Below are 21243 nucleotides of genomic sequence, written 5' to 3' on the forward strand. Positions count from 1 at the left end.
AATTGGTCCAACCAGCCCTTTGTAACCATTAAAATAAGCCCCTGAGAGCTTAAGAAGAAAATTCCAGAAATCCACAGATTTCAGGATTTGGAAATGCATGAGAGAAAATTTAAGGCAGGTGCCTCAGTGGCGATTTGGGGTGTTGCTGGCATGAATGCCTCCTGGGAATTAAAGGACGCTGACCAGCATGGTGTGGGACTGGCCAGGCCACACAGTGGACACCTGGAATGAGAATCTTCCAAACAGAAACTCAGTCATGAACTGTCCTCGTGGTGGGAACAAAAGTCAGAGGCCAAAGAGAATGGCTGAGTAGGAATCAAATAACCCAAGATTTTTTCAACATAAATCACAGAAGATTTAAATTCCGCCCTCATAGTTATAGAACTCTTGGTCATCTCCGTAACAAAAGTTTTAATATAAATGAATGGATAAAGGAGGGGAATTAAAAGACCTCGGTTCTAGTGAAGGCTAGAACCTTCTACGTACTCATACCTACTGGGTACATGACCACCAGCAAATAACACACCCGGCCCCAAGTTTCTCCCCGGTGATATGGGAACACTAGCACTTCCCACTCAGAGTTAAAATGAGGATAAGATAGTGCATGAAAGATAAGTACAGAAAGTGCTATGAAAAGTTAATCCTGGGGCGCCTGGGTGGCTCAGTCGGTTTAACTTCTCCCTTCGGCTCAGGTCATGATCCCAGGGTCCTGGGATCCAGCCCGAGTCAAGCTCCCTCCTCAGTGGGGAATCTTCGAGTCTGCTTATCCCTCCCTCTCGCTCCCTCTGCCCCTCCCACTGCTCATCCTCTCTCTCTCTCAAATAAATAAATAAAATCTTAAAAAAAAGTTAATCCTATAACATATAAAATGTTTATCACCAATAATGGAAATAATGGCTGTGATAAATACTTTTGAAATAACCTATCAGGGGGCACCTGAGTGGTGCAATTGGCTATAGGCGTCTGACTCTTGGTTTCAGCTCAGGTCGTGCTCTCAGGGTAGTGAGGTGGAGCCTGTCGTCAAGTTCTGCACTCAGCACAACGTCTGCTTGAGATTCTCTCTCCCTCTCCCTGCCCCTCCTGCTTGTGTTCTCTCTCTCTCAAATAAATAAATCTTTTAAAAAAGGAGGGAGAAACTATCAGATCCTACTCTAGAATGAATGGGTGTTAGAAAGGGAAATGTTCGGGCGCCTGGGTGGCTCAGTTGGTTAAGCGACTGCCTTCGGCTCAGGTCGTGATCCTGGAGTCCCAGGATCGAGTCCCGCATCGGGCTCCCTGCTCAGCGGGGGGTATGCTTCTCCCTCTGACCCTCTTCCCTCTCGTGCTCTCTGTCTCTCATTCTCTCTCTCAAATAAATAAATAAAATCTTAAAAAAAAAAAAAAAAAGAAAGGGAAATGTTCTCCTCTTCTTAGCAGGTCTCCACAGTGAAGGCGCCCAGGAGGGTAACTGCAGCCTCCACAGGTCAACCTCGACCCACAAGGAGCAGTGTGAGACTTCTTTCTTCAGAAGGAGTGTTGGGGTTATGGCCAGGAGCAGGCATCTTAGCAGGAGAGAGTCACTGGGGTGGGCTCAGAAAAACCGGGCCGTGTCACATCCTATCTCTGAAATTGGGGGACAGTTATTTGTTCCCTTTGGACCTCCAAGTGTTAGGTCTAAAATATACCATAGGGGGGTGCCTGGGTGGCTCAGTCGTTAAGCGTCTGCCTTCGGCTCAGGTCATGATCCCAGGGTCCTGGGATCGAGCCCCGCGTCAGGCTCCCTGCTCAGCGGGGAGTCTGCTTCTCCCTCTCCCACTCCCCCTGCTTGTGTTCCCTCTCTCGCTGTCTCTCTCTCTGTCAAATAAATAAATAAAATCTTTAAAAAAAAATTTTTTTAAATAAAATAAACCATAGGTTTCCTACATCTTTTCCAGTACAAAATTCCTTTCTCTATCAGGTAATAAGCAGATAAATTTGAAAATAATAAATAGTTGGAGTGCCTGGGTGGCTCAGTCGGTAGAGCCTCTGACAATTGATCTCAGTCAGGGTCACGAGTTCAAGCCCCACACTGGGTGTGGAGCCTGCTAAAAAATAATAATAATAATAATAAATAGTTGACTTCAGGATAGTTTTTTATTGCAAGTCATATGTTAAGTAACAAAAGGGATTACACAGATCTATGTGAATCAACATCAGGCAAGAATTAACTTGGGTTTTGTTGAAAAGATTTTTTTAGTTACTTTATAACTCGTATCTCCACTAGGCTTGTCAGCCATTCTTACAGGCTACACTTTCAGTGTGCTGTTTGAAAGACAAGATTAAAAATCTTTAATCATTGATTTAAGGAATTTGAGTAATACTGTTTGGCTTTTTACCAGGCATCTTAAATATTTAAGAGAGAATGTGTCAATATTTGGACTAAATGAAAGAAAGATGCAGGAATACATGCGCCCTGTTGGTTACTGAGATGTTTCCCATTGCAGAAAAGAAGTAGATTTTGTTGCCAGCCTTAAGCTGCCCTACTGTCAAGCAAGAAGAAACAGAGTGGGAAACAATCTGAATTTGCCTATGTTCTATCTTTGTTAAGGCATCTTTGAGTCTGCTAACATATGTTACATACAGTAAATTAGATTAGGTCGTTTAAGTTTGGAAGGAACTGGTTGCTTATGGGTTTAGCTTGTATCGTATCATTCTTTTTTTTTTTTAAAGATTTATTTATTTATTTGAGAGAGCGAGAATGAGAGAGAGTACATGAGAGGGGGGAGGGTCAGAGGGAGAAGCAGACTCCCTGCTGGGCAGGGAGCCCGATGTGGGACTCAATCCCGGGACTCCAGGATCATGACCTGAGCCGAAGGCAGTTGCTTAACCAACTGAGCCACCCAGGCGCCCGTATCGTATCATTCTTAAACACAAAGGAGAATGTGAGAAATTGTAAACAATAAAGCTCTATAATAATAGAGCACTCGTTTTGATCTTTGATCTGTAGCATGCCGAACTTCCAGACAACTGAAATTTCCAAGCAAACCTGAAAAGATTATAACTGACTTCTGAAACGTTTTCTGGAAAGCCACATCATTCATTCACAAGTGCATGCATTCATTCATGCCTAATAAACCATGTGCTGGGCTGTGCGAGGTCCCTGCTAGGTGACAGGGGCTGGCCACTCCATCCCACCAACTTTCTCTCAGCACTTCCGTGAATGAGAATTTGTTGGCATGCACCGTGTTCTAGGAAAGCAGTGTAGTGGGTGAATTCTCATGTGTTCTGTGCAGATTCTCTCACGTGACAGGAGAAATAAGTAAGATAAAGGCAAACAAGCTGTTGACTGCCCCCCAAGAATATGAAAAGTTAGTCAGTGAGGGCAGGTGGGGAAAGAATGCTAACAGTGGAAAACTCACTTTCTAGCCCCCAAAGACAGCCTTGTGTATTTCTTTTAGTAAAACATGTTCCCCACAATAGAATGAGGGGTTTTGTCTGCCTCGGGCACTTCTAGAAAAATGTGTGAGATGTTCACTTACAAGATGTTCAAATTTTGTTGAATATTGATAAAACATGGCTATTAAAAAAGTAAAATTAGGGCACCTGGGTGGCTCAGTTGGTTAAGCGACTGCCTTCGGCTCAGGTCATGATCCTGGAGTCCCTGGATCAAGTCCCGCATTGGGCTCCCTGCTCGGCAGGGAGCCTGCTTCTGCCTCTGACCCTCCCTCCTCTCATGTACTCTCTCTCTCTCATTCTCTGTCTCAAATAAATAAATAAATAAAATCTTAAAAAAAAAAAAAAGTAAAATTAGAGCATGGTCTTGGAACTTGATTTATTAACACAAGGCCCCAGCTCATCCACAGATTCATCAGATGTTACGGCTATAAGTATCTTACAGCTAAGGCATTGGAGGCCAAGCTCACTATAGCATGAGCACTGAACAGGGATTCGTGATACTGAGTCTCTGCCATCTAGCTGGAGGGGCCTCTGTAAACCCCTCCAGAAAGGAAGGAGGCAGTGCAGTATTTTGGTCAGGACTATGGGCTCAGAGTGAATTCAGGATTCACGATGACTAATGATTGGCCCGAAGTTTCTAATGATTGAGCCTTAGTTTCTCATCTGTAAAATGAGGATAGTAATAGGTACCAACCACACTGGACTGTTGTAAGAATAAATGAGGGAAGGCGTGTAATCCCACTGGCCCTGAGAAACCAAGAAAAGAAAGACAATTCTCTGCATACAGACATGTTGTACTGTACGTACAACCCAAGCCTGCTCAAGGAACCTTTGTGTCACCTGCACACCGCGAAGAAATCATAACCATCCTCAGAAGCCATTAGGCACATCTGAGAGATGTCAGGACCAATTTCTGCCGATGGAAGGGACCCTCTACTGGGTATCCTCACAGCCATTGTTTCTCCCTTGGACGACAGAAGCCAGGAGACTGAGGTCTGGGGAGGATGGGACAGTGTCTCAGTCTCCCCAGCTCTCCCTATTACAGAAACCTGTTTGGGGGGAAAGGTGACACCAAAAAGTGACAAAAAGGCAAACTGGAGATTAAGAGCATAATTGCAGGATATTCCTAAACTCCCAACACTAAAGCAAAAGGATTATTGAGTAACAAACTTTATGTAGCATTTTGGAGAAGGGCTCATAGGGTTTCATAGAAGGAAGAGTTTTCATTGCACCTGCCAGGAGCAACTTTCAAAGTCTTCATTAGACATTTCTCTGCAACCTTCTCATCTGCCACTCCCCTCCACCACCCCGAGCGTTTCTGAATCTGCTTCTACCCAAGGAAATTCCTGGTCCTGCATGGCTCCTCTCTCTGTTAGATTTTTCCTTTTCCAAACCCCCAACTTTAAATTCTTTATGCCTCCACTGTCTAGAGCTGATCAGCCCCCACTACTTCACAGTCCAAACCTGGCACATTTCCAAAGGCAGCACCAGCAAGATGGCATCCATCTAATGACATCCAGCATTATTGGAAGGCAGGTGTGGTTACAGATGTTAGAGTGTATTTCCCCTAATACAGCCTAACTCATTGCTTGGATCCCATAGTGAATATACATATTGGTCAACCCAGCATCCATCTGACCCCTTTTCAATTGAACCCATATTCCCCTTCTAGTATCTACCCTCCCCTTCATGCAGTCCAATGCTTTCATGGAAGCTGACCTTTACCCCAGCTCCAGTGGTGAACCCTGAAGAATCTAAGCCAATTAGACTATTCCCATCACCTTTGCCAAATTTCTTGATTCAGGGATGGCTGTGTAACTCATTAGGGCCAATGAGAAGTGACAGGGGACTTTCTGAGTTTCTGAGAATGGAATTTCCTTGCTCTTCTGAGCAAGCTATGGGATGCCAGTGCTCTCCCACTGGACAGAGCCATCCTACAGCCCAAGATGAAGCAGCCTTGGGGTTGGCAAAGGGAAATGACTCACAGAACCTGGGTCTTAGCTAATGTTTTTGAGCCTCTGGACCTCTAGCTTAACACCAGTCCACCTCTGATGTCTGGTTACCTGACTAGCTACTCATTTAAGCCAGCTCCAGCTGAGGTTTTTGTGTCCTGCAGTCAAAAGCATTCTAACTGAGATAGGCCCCATTGTTTCTTATGTACTGATCTTAAAATCCAATTAGACCACAAATTCTTGAAGGACAGAGACTTAGATTTCTTTTGTATTTCCCACAGTTCTTGGGACAACATGGCAGGAGTTTGAGGTTTCAACAATGGGCTGGTTTGTTATGTAAGATCCTTGAAGTAAGGGTCCTTAGTTTTTGGACATGAACTCTGAGGTATAAGAATTCAGATTCCTATCAATAAACAATCATTAATGAAAATAATGGCTTTGGATAGTTTGGAATTTTAACCACGTGGGAGTCATAATTATAAATTACAACTCAGCCTGAGGGAACCTGAACATTCTTCTCCATCTCGTCCTCCATATTCCTAAGAATCGACTTCTATACAGGCCGCATCTAGTCAGACCCCCAAATCTGTAGAGTCTTGGTGGTTTTTAATAAATGTGCTGATGAATTTGGAAGCATAGATCTTACTGAACATATTAACGAACTTTGAAGAAATAAGCCTTTCAAGAGAAATCCAACTGAAAATTCTCCAAGGTCAAAGAAAGAAAAGAAAAATTAGCTTAATCAAACAACCAGCCAGTGAGTGGAAGCTCTTCTCACTCAGGGTGTAGACTGTATCGTTTCAGGAATCATACAAAAAGCAGAACATTCAGAAGCCGCCCAGAGCTTGTGCCCAAATCACAGCACACAGCAGTGCTGGACAGTATGTATTCCGAGGACCAACTCTGACTGGCATCTATCTTGTTAGCAAATACATTTTTACTTGCAGGGAAACCCTACTCAGAAACCACACACATTCCTTTTAAGGCCTTCAGTGAGACTCTACTGTACTAAAGACCTGGCATTTGTGCTGATTTTAGAAAAAGAAAGACATATTTATTAGGATCTCTTACAACACATTAAAGTGCTTCTGTGCTAACCCAGGACAGTGTCTTGGTCATTTATATAAGATTTCCTGCATATTTCAGTGATCAACCTGCAAACTTTCCAAAGCTCCAAGTCCACTCTGGAGCCTCATGCTGTCCCCTCCCTCACATCTAGAACTTCCATGCTGTCACTCTGAGAGCTCCTGAAGTCCACTGTCCCTAGGAAGCAGTCCCTGACTCCCTTTTCCCTATCTGAAAATGAACTTCACAAAATTCCCCCATCACGCAACACCCCCACAGGCTGCATTTACCATAATGGAAATACTTTATTTCTCATAGGTATTTATTAATGTCTTCAATATGTCTATTTATATCTCCATTGTATGAGCTTCTAAATGTCTAGGATCTTATCAGATTCACTCAAATTGAACAACAAGGAAAAACCATAAGGCAAATGGAGTGCTCATCATTCCTTCCCCTTGGCTCTGGGCAGGCTGCTTTTCAGACATCAGAATACCTCTGACCACAAGTCATCTGCTGCACCTCCTTCCTTTCCCCTTTCAAAATGGAACTGTCCCTTCCTCCAGCCCCTCAAAACTCTGCTTCCTGGTAAATTTTCAAATCAGCTGCATTATAATGAGCATGCCTTACTATGTTATCCCATCCAGTTGTCATAAAAGGACAAATGATGAGAACTTGACGTAACCTGACAAGGAGAGGCAGTTTGGCTCTAGGAGCCTGAGTTGTTCCATGAGGCAAGCAAGTATCCACCTTAAAGTGTTAAAGCCCACCTTGGTAAAGAGCCAGCCATGACACCCCACAAAAAGCAAAGCTTTAATAAGTGCTGTTGGAACAAGAATCATTTCCTATACATACTTCTTCTACTCTTTTTTTTTTTTAGATTTTATTTATTTATCTGACAGAGAGAGAGAGAGAGCACAAGCAGGGGGAGCAGCAGGCAGAGGGAGAGGGAGAAGCAGGCTCCCAGCTGAACAAGGAGCCCAATGTGGGGCTCAATCCCAGAACCCTGGGATCATGACCTGAGCTGAAGGCAGACGCTTAACCGACTGAGCCACCCAGGCGCCCTTCTTTTTATTCTTTATAAAGCACTTTCACACATATTATTTTGCTAATGATGATGCGATACACACAAGTATGAAAATAGAGCCTTAGAGTCTAAGTGCCTCTCTAAACATGCCACTAGCATGTTATCAGACAGGACAGTGAAGGTATTTGTAGTTTCCTTAAAGGCAATTTTTACAAATTTGGGGAAACTACTGTTTTGTTTGTAGGTTCGCTCTTCTACTTCCCTGAGACAGGCAGAAAGGGACTTGAAGCCATTCTCGTCTTATTCTCTATTCTCTATCTCTCAACTATGACCATCCCCACACCTTGGAATGTTCGTGGGAGGGAAGGAGAAGCTATTTCTTCCTGCTAAGAAACCTGATCGCAAGACAAGCAACATGTCAGGAAGCAGTGTTCTTCAGAGGAAATGCTTATGACTCTTTGATCCTCAAGGACTACAGAAGGGAGATAGCTTTCCTCATCCTCTTCCTCAGGACCCCCCTGCCATCAGGACCTTACCCCATCCAGGGTGGGATGAGAGAAGTGATCTCGGGGAGAGGTGGAGGCTTGGGGACCCAGGAACTTGGGGATTGATTTCCCCAGGCATCAACAGCCTCTTAGACCCAACCCAAGAGATGAGTTTCCAGCCAGGACCTCTACACCTTCACACAAACATAAACATGGCATGCAGGGGTGTGCCTACCCAGCCTCCAGGTGGTACTGCAATTCCTGCCTTCTCCCCAAACACGTACGTTCACAACTCCCTGGATTCCAATTGGGAGTAGGAGGTAGAGAGTGGAAAGGCAGGTCAATCAGATACTTAAAGATGAAACATCCCAGGTGTGAGGCCAGAGGCCAGGTGGCTCTGCATGAAAGGAAGGTGGCAGTTTTTGTTTATCTAGAAAATGCAGGAGGGGAGGCCTGGCATTCTCAGATACCTGTTTCTCTATTCTTTTCATCCAAACTAAAATTTCAACGCCTCGAATCACTGGAGAAAGACGGGCTTTCACAAAATCTTGTGGATTTAAAAAATTCTAGCCACTGCTTACCCAAATCTTACTCTTTGCAAAATACCCCAGGAGATATATTTATTTATTTGACAAGCAGGGGGAGAGGCAGAGAGAGAGGGAGAAGCAGGCTTCCCACCAAGCAGGGAGCCAGATGCGGGGCTCGATCCCAGGAACCTGGGACCATGAACTGAGCCAAAGGCAGATGCTTATTCGTCTGAGCCACCCAGGCGCCCCCTTCCCTAGGAGATATAAAGGTTCATCAGGTTAGGGTTATAGAAGAGGCACCAAAGGGAATTCAAGGGCACTGCACAGTTCGTTATTTAGTGTTTCCAAAACTTTGCTCCACAGATTACTTAGGGTTCCACAGTTAGACTACACGAGAAAACGCTACATGGGATTCCCCCTCCTGAAAATTCCCAGTGTCTGTGAGCATATTCAATGCTTTCTGGGTGGATGGATGGCTAAATTAAAATCTTTATATCAAAAAAGACAAGAGATAACAAGCGTTGGTGAGGACAGGGAGTAAAGGGAACCCTTGTGCCCCAATAGTAGGAATATAAACTGGCACAACCACCATGGAAAATAGTATGAAGTTTTCTCTAAAAATTAAAAATAGAATTATCATACCATCCAGCAATTCCACTTCTGGATATCTATCTGAAGGAAATAAAATTGCTATCTTGAAGAGATATCTGCACTCCCGTGTTCACTGTGGCATTATTTACAATAGCTAAGACATGGAAACAACCTAAGTGTCCACTGACTGAATGGATAAAGGAAATAATAAAGAAATATTATCCAGCCATTAAAAAAAAAAACAAGGAAATCCTGCCATTTGGGACAACACAGATGAACTTTGAGGGCATCATGCTAAGTGAAATAAGTCAGACAGAGAAAGACAAGTAATGTATGATCTCATTTTTATGCGGAGTCTAAAAAAATTAACTCACAAAAACCGGTGGTTGCCAGGGACATGGGGTGAGGAACAGGGCAGAAAACGGGCAAAAGTGGTCAAAGGGAACACACTTCCAGTTGGAAGATGAACAGGTCCTGGGGATATACCACACCAGATTGTGACTATAGTTAACAGCACTGTCTTGTGTATTTGAAAGCTGCTAAGGGAGAGTAGATTTTCGAAGTTCTCAACACACAAAAATTGTAACTATGTGAGGGGACGAAAGTGTTAACTAACCTTATTGTGGTGATCATTTTGCAATATCCACACAGATCACTGCAGTTGTACATCTTAAACATACACAATGTTACATGTCAATTACATCTCAATAAAGCTGAAAAATAAAATAATAATCTGTAGGTGGTTGCCCCTAGGTGTGCTCTCCTGGAACCTTTAGGTTGCCAATATTCTCTTTGTGAGCTCTAAGTAACAACTAGGGTAGCCACCTTGGAGACAATGATGCTCTTTGTTTCCAGTCTGCCAACCTAAGACCTCTCTCTCTCTCCCCATGTATTTAAAAGCTTACGTCTTTTTGACACCGGTAAGCTAAACAGGCGCAGAAGAGCTAAATAACAAATTCAGCATTAGGGATAACAGGCACTTATCTGAAAAGTTACACGTTAGAAACTCCTCACAATAAACCTGTTCTGGGGGAGGATGAGATCATTTTAAGTAGAATTCCAGTAAATTCTACAACCAACAAATTCAAGAAACAATCTCAGGGAGCTAGGGGTATGGACTTGCCATTTTTACGTAAGTCTATTTATTCTCACATCCTTATGACCTTCAGAAATTGATCTTCTAAATTTCTGGCCTTGTCCATTTCAAAGAATGCAGTAAGATGACTGAGTTCAGTTCCACGTTTAATCCAGATGTCTAGATTAAGACCTGAGTCATGAACCTCTGAATTGTGGCACACTGCACTTCTAAATGTTCTCTTAGCCACTAATTTGCTGACATTTCAAACAAATGACGTCCGCAAAGTGGATCTGAACCCAGGACTTTACTTCCCAGGATCAAAGAACTGATTGAGCAAATGAAGCCCGTGAAGTGGATAAAAACAAAGTGGAGAGATGACACGACATAAATATTTGAGTGTCAGCCTCTCAGTTGCTCACAGAACAGTTGGACAACGATTGCCTGGCTCTCCTCTGTATGGCCTAGTCACCCTGCTCGCTTCCCGCACTGGGCTGTACCCAGGGCAGGACTCTGAATGCTGCAAACACAGCCCCCACACCCATCCACAACCATGCCTTCCCTGGTCCACTCCCCACTTAAAATAACATATTCTGCACAACAGTGTGAAGAGACTTAAGCCACAGATCTGTGCACTTAAAAAGGATTAAGATGGTAAATTTTATGTTATGCATATTTTACCACAATTTTTAAAAATGAAAAAAGAGATGTACTCATTACCAATTGAAGAGCACACCTAGTATCTGTAACACGGTTGAAGAAAAGTTAGCCTTAATACTAACACTAATCATAATAATAATAGCTAACATTTACTGAACCCTCACTAGGGCTCTCATTTAAAGATAATCAATCAGAGGACCTTCCAGCTTGGAACCATGGCCAGTTTGTCCGGAACCTCACGGAGAAGGCCCCGGCGCTGCTGAACGCTGCTGTGACTTAACTCAAAGCCTCGACTGGCCACATTGTGGCACTATGCCAAGGTTGAGCTGGTTCCTCCAACCCCTGCTGAGATCCCTACAGCTATTCAGAGCTTGAAAAAAATAGTCAAGAGTGCTCAAACTGGTAGCTTCAAACAGCTCACAGTTAAGGAAGCTCTGCTGAATGGTTTGGTGGCCACCGAGCTGTGAATGTGGTTTTATGTCAGCGAGATCATAGGCAAGTGGCATCATTGGCTATAATGTTTGAAGACCAATCTTTAACATCTATTTATATGTGGCTTATTATTTGAGTGTTCTTGAACCATGTGTGATCAGACTGGTATTTGAATAAAAGAAGATAATGTATCAAAAAATAATAATAATAATCAATCAAAGAGGGAGAGAACCATGAGAGACTCGTGACCCCGGGAAACAAACTGAGGGTTGCTGGAGGGGATGTGGGTGGGGGGATAGGGCAACTGGGTGATGGGCATTTAGGGAGGGCACAGGTTGTGATGAGCACTGGGTGTTATACACAACTAATGAATCATTGAACTCTACATCAAAACCAACTATATGTTGGTTATTGAATTTAAATAAAATTTAAAAAAAAGAAAAAGAATAATAAAAAAATAAATAAATCCACATACGTACACATACGTTGTAGAGACCAGTACCATCTCCATTTCATAAATGAAGCACAGAGAGATAAAGTCACTTTCCCAAAGTCACACAGTAGTAATAGTGGATGTACCAAGAGACTCTAAAGATGTATGTAGGCCATTCATGTAATTTGATTAAAAGGTAATTTGAACACTTATGGATTATCTATTAGCAGTCGAAAAAAATGTTCGCTCCTGGTAGGGCACCAAAATGTGTATCAAGGAGAACCCAAATCTGGAGATTCCAATTAGCATTCTCAGGGCAGCACGACCTGCGGTATTTCTGGGGCAGTTCTAGCATTCCAAAAACGACTTCGTAGTGCCAACTCTCCAAGTGACACGTTGGAACTACTCTGTTTAAACGCGTCATGTGGGCTTCACATGGTGTCTAATGGATGCTTTCAGCTGACTGGGCTCCCCTTTCCTCCCCTCCTCCAGTTCTGTTTCCTGAAAGTCCCTGAGGCTGCCATTTGTGGGCTGCACGTATTGACTATTTCACTAATACAAAGTCCAATGAGTTCTACGGAATTTTAACAACACAAGAATGCCCACGAGGCAGGCAGTAAGAAGAGACGATGAGGGCAAATCACTGAAATAAAGACAGAAAAAGGATGAGGTTGCACCAGAAATTACCATTATTTTCCATATCCAAGAGACAGCATGACCCTAGACAAATACATAATGCTGAGTTTAAATTCTGATCCAGCAACTTATTGCCTTGAATCCCTCACCCTCGTTTGCCTCCCTGTCCACGTCTATAAAAAGAAGTAGACCTACATCTACTTCACAGGTTGTTATGAGACTTGAGAGAAATGTAGTTTTGACGTGCTTGCCGAGCTATCCAACAATATGTAAACAGAGTTCTAGGTATCCTTCCTATGCAATTTGTATTTAAAAAATTCATAAATTCATAACCATCAACACATTTCAAATCCAAAGACAGATTCTGCATTAAAAAGCACCCATTTGTAGAAACATTCTACTCATCTGTGTTGTTTGAAAACCTGATGTGAAAGGCCGTGACCACATAGGATTTTGATTTCTATCCTGTTTGTAATTCCTATTTAACTAATGAAAGACCTTAGCTGAAATCATCAAGGGAGGTTAGGTATATAGCCCTAATATCTTAGAATAAAGTCAAAAAGGATAACCGTTTACGCTCTGTTGATGTCACGGAGAATGGACAGTCCCAACAAGGTATTCTTATACCTGAAACATCCTCTGCCCTCCATTCAGAAACTTCAAATATTAAAACACAGCAACTGTTGAGGAGTTCCAGTCCCATTGCTCAGTGTCACCGAAGGAGTATCCCAGCCATGTTTTTGTGTCACTCCCTTGTCTAAGGCCCTGAGCCCTGAATTTAACTTGGGCCACAAAACGCACCATGAAGTGTGGTCCAGGTGCACAGCGCCCCATCCAAGTGCCTACTTGCATGGCAGTATCTCCCAGTAGCAGAAACCCCAGACTCTCCTCTGAACACGTTGGTGAAAGCTCAGAATCACCCCCTTCTTGGGAAGACCTTTTCCCTAGTGGTCTTCCCAGGAAGCCCCATTCACCTCTAGCACAGGTCCTACCTCCCAGAACATCCTCACACCTTCCGGCCGTAAACACCTTACAGCGACACTGTGCATGCAGAGGCATGGCCCTTGCCTGGAGGGCTTGTGACACAAGCAGGACAAGAAACAATGTTCAGACAAGACATCAGATCAAGGGGCTGATAAGATTCAAATGTGAGCTGTTCTCCTTCCCTCTCCATCCCTCGGAGGGCAGTTCTTCAAAGAGGAGCCAGGACAGGAGAGAAGGATGGATCATTCAGAGGAGACCCTTCTGGGGAATGGAGCGATGGATATTCACAGAGAGTCCGAGGGGTGGGTTGGGGAGGAGGAAAGATGGCTGGGGAAAGGACCAGGAGGAAAAGAAGGCAGAAGCATAAGTAGGAACCGAGGTGGGATAATTTTTTTTTTTTTTAAAGGTTTATTTATTTATTTGGCGGGAGGCAGGGCCGAGGGGGGGAGAGAGTCTTAAGCAGACTCCTCGCTAAGCACGGAGCCTGACTCGGGGCTTGATCTCACAACCCTGAGATCATAACCTGAGTGGAAACCAACAGTCTAATGCTCAACTGCCTAAGCTACCCAGGAGCCCCCTCCTCTGGGGGATGTTTTAAAGGGACTGGGAAGGTAATTTCAGAGAGCAGCCCCTGTGAGATGGCTCAAAAGCACTGAGGGTCCCCTTCCGTGGCGACAGCAGCAGAAGACGGGAACCATTTTTCCAGCAACCTTTTTTCAATTGTCACTGCTGTTATTTCCTAGAGGAAACATTTTCAAAGAGGACAAAGTTTCTACACACGAGAATGTTCCTCGCCATTTCAATAACAGAAAAACTAGAGACAATCAAAATGTCCATCAAAGAGATTGCTTAGTACGTGGAGGGTGTCCGTGTGGTCAGTATTGTGCAGACATGTTGTGGAAAAGATCATTATTAAGACAGTATATAAACATGGAGAATATACGTGGTTAGTATCAGGAGAAGACACCAAACTGGTATGTTACAATGAACCTGCCACAATGCCCAACAAACGTATACGTGGACAAAGACTAGGAAAAATGCAAATACAAAAAAAAGTACCACAGTCACATTAAGATAGTAGCATTATAGGTTTTTACAATTTTTTCCAAACTTTGTTAGCATTGTTTTTACATGCACCTTTCCAGTTTAAAACTCTTCAGTGCTATGGTGGTTTCATTAATGGAAACATCCTTCCAGTGTTAATCCAAGTATCTCCGAGGGAGCAGAATGGGATGAGAGTTGTTCTTTTTAAACAGCCACCTATAACCTACACTGCGTCAGCAGGCGGAGGGGTGCTAATGAGTCGTTTCTCACATTTGCTGGTGAAAGAGCCACCTGGAGAGGTGGGGTGGGGGCACCTGAAGTATGTAACACAGGTCACTGGGGGGCCTAAGGGAGTTACTGGCTTGGAATGGAAGCTGTGAAAGCCAAAGACGCTAAACAGCCACTTGGACCATTTGCCTGCAATTCTGATAACCCGTTGTCAGCAACAGCCCGGCATCCCTGAGGGCATTATGGCTCCTCACGAGCCATGGTTTCCTCGCTGCTCAGGTGTGACCTGGGCTGGGCATCCCTCAGCAGAGCCGAGCCATTTCACTCAGCTTTGTTTTCCTGTGTAGTTCGTTTCTTAAAATGTAGCACTATGGATAAAAATAAGAAAGGCTTGGTTAAGTGCTTAGCCACAACAGCACAGACAAATGGGGGGCGGTGGGGGGGAAGTCCTCTTAAAGAATCATTTTGCCTATTGTTTTCTACCTGGGTCCTAAATCTCCTGAGAAAGTGCTAACTTTGGGGGAAATTGCACAAATGCAAATACACAAGGTTAATTTTCTCCCTCAGTGGCTACCAAGAAAAGTATCACCTATTTTGCTGACCTCGTTAGTACTTAAGTAGCATGAGTGAGACCCCTGAAACGTTGGAATGGGAAAGAGTCCCGGAACCATGGTCCGTGTTACCCACGTCGCCCTGTGGCACTGAGCTGAGGCAAGTCACTTCGCTCACTGAATTTTTCTGCAGTCGGGAAGACAAGCCTACGGCCTCTCTACCCCCATCATTCACCCATCCGTTTACCAGATGCCATCATAAGAATCAAATGAGGTACAGGAATGAAAAGTTTTAAAAAGCTTTATACACAGGCTAGTAATATTATTAAATAAACCAACCAAACAAACAAACAAAAAAAAACCACACAAGCAAAACACATAAAAGGCTGTGTTTCGGGCATGTTCATTGCCCCTCGAAGCTGCCAGTGAGGGCACAGCTTGGGGAGGGGGCTGGAACGTCTGTACACTGAGATCCAGGGCTCCCCAGTATCAGCACAGCCCTTGAAAGAGCCACCGCAGATCACAACCATCTATGGAAGAACAAAGGGGGAAACACAGCCCAAAACAACAGAGAGAAGCAAAAGCCAGCGCCTGGCACTTCTGGGCAGGCAAAAGCCCAAGGTGGGAGCCTCCAGGCTCTCATGACTGATCAGCACAACCCAGAAAGGAACAGCACGTCCCCTGCCCCCTCCCACCAACTCCAAACCAGGGGCTGCTCACTGTCAGCGGTGTGGGCCCCTGAGTCACCCACACGTCAACGCCCTGGGTTTCCCTTGGCTCCTCTCCCACCGGTGTTGCCAGATGATGAGATCATGGCACTTGACAAAACCCTCTCTTTCAAAAGCACCTTTTATCCAAATGGATAAAAAAAGAATCTAACAGGCTTTATCTTTCTGGCTGTCCCATCTTTGGCAAGGCCTACAAGCTCACATATTCAATTGTATTGTTTTGTTTTGTTTTGTTTTAATATATATTTTTAGAGCAGTTTTGGGTTCACGGCAAAATTGAGAAAGTACAGAGAGTTCCAGTATACTCCCTCTCCCCCAACCGCCCCCATGATGGACAGCCATGCTGGAATGACACATTTGTTACAGTCCACGAACTTCCTCATCACCTAGAGTCCCCGCGAACTTCCTCATCACCTAGAGTCCACAGTTTACAACAGGATTCACTCTTGGTGTTGTGCATTCTATGATATATTCAGTTTTCAAGGAAGTAAATAGGCAGGAGGAGATCAGAAATTCACAAACCAGTCAGTAAGCAAGGACTCCAGGCTCCAAAAACAGAAGAATCATTAGTAGAAGGTCTCTCACATCCTTAGTAGAAGGCTTTCCTTCAACCATCAAGCAAGGGACCACTTGATGTGTATTAATATGTAGGACAAGTTTTTTAAAAAATCAAGTTGTCTAAGCCAGTGACTCTCAAACTTTCCCATGAATATATAACCCTAAGAGTTTTGTTAAATCCAGATTTTGCTTGAATGGGGTGGTGGGAGGCCCAAGATGCTCCAACAAGCTCCTAGGTGATATCCATGCTCCTGGACATTGGACCCCACCTTGAGAAGAGAAACTGAATTTGAGGTGTGTTAAAAGGGTTGGGAGCTTTCAAGTTAAGTGTATTTGGGTTTGGATCACAGCTTTGCCGCTTTTGCCGCTTCCTGGCTGGCCAGCCAATGATTGGATCTATAAAAATGAGATGATCAAACTTACCCTGCAGGATTTTATGAGGTAATGACTGCAAAGTTCAGTTAGAGCTGGCACCCAATGAACTGAGCAGTAATTACCATTATGTTGTTTTCATTGCTTGTATCAGTGTTATATCTGCTTTTTTTTTTTAAGATTTTATTTGCTTATTTATTTAGAGAGAAAGTGCTCACAAGCAGGGGGAGGGACAGAGGGAGAGAGAACTCAAGCGGACTGGCACTGAGCGCAGAGCCCAACCTGGGACTCGATCTCAGGACTCTGAGATCATGACCTGAGCTGAAATCAAGAGTCGGACGCCTAACCGGCTGAGCCACCCAGGCGCCTGTTATATCTGTTTTGATCAGTTCTGCTTTACCCATCTTTGTATAAAAAGCATATGAACCCCTTTTAGACAAAAGCTATACAATCTCACTAAGAACACCTCATAAAACCAGATTAGCATATGAGTTAAAAGAATCATGTAACCCAGAATTTTAAAATAGATCCCCCCGGGTTTTTTTCGCACTGTGGTTTTTGTGAAAAATCAAAAGAGTTTTCTCTCTACCCTTTTCCCTCAAGGCCCTGGTCTGTATATCAACCTTTCGCCCCTGACCTCACACGTATTCATGTGAATTACATAGTGTTAGATTTGGACAAAATTTTGAGAGGTACCAGCCCAACTCTCTGATTTTAGTAAGAAAATTAAGGCCCAGGAAGATCAGGTTATTTTCCCAAAGTGACAGTTACATTTTCTTAGAACCAGAAGAAATTGGGTTTGAATAGGTTAAATTAATTAGAGGAGAAAGCCATTAGACTGAGGTGATTCCAACACCTTAATAGCCTCCACAAGCAAACCAATCCCAAAGCCTGGAATGCCTCAAGTTTAACAAATCCAAACCTGGGCAACCAATCACAAATGGCCAAGCAGGGTTTCCACACAAGGCAACCACTTAAGCTTTAACCAATCAAATAATTTCCTTGCTTTGCTTCTGCATCTTCCCTATAAAATTCTTGCCCTAAGACTTTAGGAGCACTCCTAGCCACTTCCGATTTGTTGTGGCCCAGTTCCAATCGATTTTTGTTCAAATAAAGTCTTAAAATTTTTAACGTGCCTCAGTTTACCTTTTAATCCTTTCTTTAAGACAGCTGTGCACCTAGTAAAAGGCAACTCTCGCATACAGGGGACAGATGGGGGAGAGTGATAGACAACAGCACACTCTGAAACCATATACAGGTATAACAGCAAGGCTCTATTAGTGATTCCCAAGATGTGGGAATTCACCGGTCAGAAAAAGGAAAAAGAAATTATAATTGGGGGTGTTAGCAACTTTTGACTTTGTCAAGAAAGAACTTTTTCCTGTAGTCATTATCATTCATATCACCACTATCCCATAAAAGGACAAAAACATTTCAATGCCAAAAAGAATAGAATGGACAGAATCCCAGAATAAAGGGCATTCTTATAATTTTAGGTTTATGAAAAATTCAATTACAGCTCCTATTTTTCTCATTTTATTGCAAATGAGCAACCAGAAGTGATCACTGATTCCTTAATCTACTTTGAGTCACAAGTGCCTCTGAGAATATGATGAAAATAATGGACATTTTCCCAGGAAAATGTACATACCTACATACATATATTTTTTTCAAATAAGTCCAAGTATTTGCAGGCCCTAGGTCAAGATCACCTGCTCTTAGCTGGTAATTTAGTCTCTACCTGACTCACTAGTGACCTCAGCCTCTGGTCAGGGGTCCTCTACAAACTGCAGGAGATGGGTCTGAGGTCCTCTACAAACTGCAGGAGACTCAGGACAAGGTCCCACCCTCAGGCTCTAAGGCTCTCAGGACTAAACTTCTGCACAGTGGCCTGAATTTTCATGAGGGTAGTAAGAAGGAGTTTCTTCCTTTGCCTGGACTCTGCCCATCAATGGTAACACCAAATTCAAAAATATCCTCTCCCCCCACCCCGCCCACCCCCAAAAAAACCCCAAGACCAAAAGTTCCTCTGGGTCCAGGACCAAGAAGCTCCACCTGGTAGTGTAAGGTCATGGGATTCTGGGAAGGAGACTAAAAAAAAAAAGGAAAAGTCTCTCTGAAACAAGACCAAGGAATACAGATTTAGGTCTGTCTGGGTCTCACATCCAGATCATTCTCAAAGCCCCGTGGAGGATACAGCTGAAGTTAGGACAACTAAAGTGTGTCCAGGTTCAGTCCATCAGTCTGTGCTATAGGAATGGGGTGGAGGGCACCTAAATATCCTAGGAACAGTATCTGGTGTCACCCAGAAAATGATGTGGGTGACAAAATCATTACAGCCTGCTTGTGAGTGATGAGCAATGGGAGAAGCTTCTTGACCTTCAGAGGCAAGCAGACTACTCAGAATGGCTTCTCAGCCATGTCTGTCTTAATATGATCAGACCTACCTGCACCATCCATCCACCCAGCTTGCAGTTCCTGAGGTTGCCCATACAGAACATTATGATATCATTCAATAGTATCCCTCTGAAATGGCCCACACAGAACATACGATACCATTCTACAGAATCCCTTGGGAAAAGGCCAAAGAAAAGTGATCTTGGCTGCAAGCTAAATGACTGTGTATTAAAGAGAGGAAAATCCAGGGGCACCTGGGTGGCTCACTCCTTAAGTGTCTGCCTTCGGCTTGGGTCATGATCCCAGGGTCCTGGGATTGAGCCCCACATCGGGCTCCCTGCTCAGCGGGAAGCCTGCTTCTCCCTCTCCCACTTCCCCTGCTTGTGTTCCCTCTTTTGCTGTGTGTCTCTCTGTCAAATAAATAAATAAAATCTTTTAAAAAAAATAAAATACAGAGAGGAAAATCTACTTGCAACCTCTCCTTCCATCCCTCTACCCTGAAAGAAAGGCATCTGCTTCTTCCTTAAGTCTGTAGGATTCCTAGCTCTAATATCTGCAGACTTTAGGGAGAGTCAGGTAGCTAAGTGATGTTACTCATAGAAATGGTCTCCCTAGATGGATTATCAACCTGTTTTTGTTTTTTGTTTTGTTTTGTTTTGCAGACATAAGTTGGGGAAACTCTCTAATGGTGGCTAGGGTGGGGGAGAGGCTAATGAAAAGATTTGGCGGAAGTCGGGAATCCTTCAAATCATTAAAACCAGTTCTTATCTGGGCTGCCTGGCTGGCTCAGTCCTAGAACATGTTACTTGTGATCTCAGGGTTGTGAGCTCAAGCCCCACTTTGGGAGTAGAGCTTACTTGAAAAAAATAAAATAAAATAAAATAAAACCCATTCTTATCTGGAGAATGCCCAAAGAGGTGATAATCTGACAATATTTAAATGTAAACGTATGGTGGATTCAGTTCCTGGAGCCCCACAGGGATGAAAAAATACTGGTAATGCTTTATTTCTTAAGCTGGGTGGTGGGTCTCTGGGTATCTCATGATTATTCTTTGAACTGAGTATATGCAGATACATATGCTCTTTGGGTTATATATTTCATTAAAACAAAAACATTTAATTAAAGTCTTCTCTATTCCCACTGCCTACTCTACCTGAAGTTAACAGAATGAGCCAATTAGTGGATGAGATTTGAGAGTTTATCTTTTCTCTGTAAAGTCTCTCCCTCTGTACTTCTTTCCTCTGTGTGGCTTCCTGTTTCCGGACTCTGCTGGAATGTGAGCAGCAAATCTTGAAGAAGAGAATTTGTGAACAGGACTCAGGCCAGTCTCCGTCTTTGTGCGTTCAGGGGTGAGGCTGAGCCACAGGCCCCCTGCCCTCCACTGCCTGGAAGGAGAGAACATCAGGTCGGTGGGACAGAAGACTCCCTCCTGAGGGCACACCTGCCCCAGGCGAGAGACTGGAAGCTAGCTGATGGACTGAAGGGCCACCAACTCAGCCTCTCGGAGCCCAGCCCAGCACCCGAAGGGACGCCAAAGGGCGCAGACTCTACAGAAACAGTTCATTCAAGGCATCTTTAGTGCTATTTCTCTCTCTTTTCTCATTCTTTCTCTCACCATAAATAAATGGCAGCCATCAGTTTGGATAGAACCGCTTGGGCTCGAGGCCTAGGGAAGCGTCCACTGCAGGGAAAAGCGAGCTTGCCTTTCTACTTTGGAAAAGAAGAGCAAGGAGCCCCAGATCCTTGGCCCCAGGTTATAATCAGCCCTGCCGGAAACAGCTTTGCGTGCTCCACGTGAAAGTGGAATTGAAGCAAGTGGCCGGCCGTGTTGACCTGACTGGTTTTCAGTAACCAACCCAAAGCAGCCATGATTCTAATGGTACACGGGACACCAACTCCCAACTGCAGCCATTTGGGGAGTGTCAATGAAAAATCCCATTCAGGAAAAAAAAATCCCATTCAGAATGTAGTAAAGTGAACAATTTATCTTCTTTGAAGAGGAGAACAGTTGAAAGAAACTTGTCAATGGTAATTAACAGCAACTTAGAGCTTGAATGAAACCAGGTGCAACTAGAGGGTGAGT

General features: G+C 43.8%; 1 protein-coding gene and 1 pseudogene across 1 annotated transcript in view; one reads left to right on the forward strand and one right to left on the reverse strand.

The window, feature by feature from the left end:
- Positions 1-21243, reverse strand: part of GATA6 (GATA binding protein 6) — a 136100-nt gene that overhangs the window by 71768 nt on the left and 43089 nt on the right. The gene's annotated exons all lie outside the window — the stretch shown is intronic.
- Positions 10175-11397, forward strand: LOC102748574 (ATP synthase F(0) complex subunit g, mitochondrial pseudogene; annotated as a pseudogene).

Source organism: Leptonychotes weddellii, chromosome 13, assembly GCF_054177405.1.
Source record: "Leptonychotes weddellii isolate Sample4059 chromosome 13, ASM5417740v2, whole genome shotgun sequence".
NCBI lineage: Eukaryota > Metazoa > Chordata > Mammalia > Carnivora > Phocidae > Leptonychotes > Leptonychotes weddellii.